The sequence below is a fragment of the Cavia porcellus genome, unplaced genomic scaffold (genome assembly GCF_034190915.1).
Source record: "Cavia porcellus strain 051 isolate PalLab524CR breed Dunkin Hartley unplaced genomic scaffold, mCavPor4.1 scaffold_1, whole genome shotgun sequence".
In the NCBI taxonomy this organism is placed as follows: domain Eukaryota; kingdom Metazoa; phylum Chordata; class Mammalia; order Rodentia; family Caviidae; genus Cavia; species Cavia porcellus.
In genome coordinates this window covers 37,261,181-37,262,130 of record NW_026947484.1, presented here as the reverse complement: position 1 = coordinate 37,262,130, position 950 = coordinate 37,261,181, and the positions used below count along the sequence as shown (strand labels likewise).

Genomic DNA, 950 nt, shown 5'->3' with positions numbered 1-950 from the left:
ATGAATGTTTTGCCTTGGGCCTGTAGCCTACACTTTTATCCTAAATACTTTTCCTTGAAGGTAATCAAAGATAATTGCCTTATTTTGTCCTATAACCCAGTGGCTTTTAAAAAAAAAATTATTTAATGGAAAAAAAAAAAAACAGTAAAAGGGTACAAGTAATACAGTTTTCAAAAAAATAAACAGTAAGAAATCACTAGTTAATAGATTACATATTGTCATCTTAGAAATAGTTGTTCAGGTTACAAAATTAAAGCATATAAAGTGGACTTTCAAACACTGAGATGTGCTCGCTTCGGCAGCACATATACTAAAATTGGAACGATACAGAGAATATTAGCATGGCCCCTGCACAAGGACTGTTTAAAGAATATAAATCCATGATTTCCACCTTGGTTACATTGTTAAATCTGAAAGCTAGGGTTGTTATATTCTCCTTAGATGCAGGTCGTTCTTCATAATTCATATTCTTATCATTCATATTCCAGAAAAGTTAAGACTAGTTTAGCAAGTAAAGTTAAAATTTGATCTTTATTCTTACCAACTAAACATTTGAGATGGACAGGTTATCAAACAATGAGGAAATTTTGAAATCTACCTTTGAATCTCTGCATTTACATCTGACTTGAAATCTATATGAGGCTCTGTCTGTATATATACACCTTAAAATTTTCCATACTAAGCAACAATTTACTTTGTAAATACTTGCCTACACAAAATCACTCTAAACTATTAATTGTGCAGATGATTAGTCTTTTTGGAATATTGAAAATAGTGTAGATGCCAACAACACGGTAGCTGCTCAGTTTGAGGTTATAGAACTCAAACAAGAAATTGCAGTACTAAATGTTCTCTTGTTTATTAATTTGACTAAATACAGAAAATTAATATTTAATATCAGTATTCACTAGTTCATATTAACATTTGGACTCATGTATCCCTATTAACCA

The 950-nt window shown here is 30.5% G+C and overlaps 1 pseudogene; it reads left to right on the top strand.

Annotated features, from left to right (window-relative positions):
• The first annotated feature begins 286 nt into the window (after positions 1 to 286).
• On the top strand, positions 287 to 386 carry LOC111757398 (U6 spliceosomal RNA; annotated as a pseudogene).
• Positions 387 to 950: the final 564 nt, after the last annotated feature.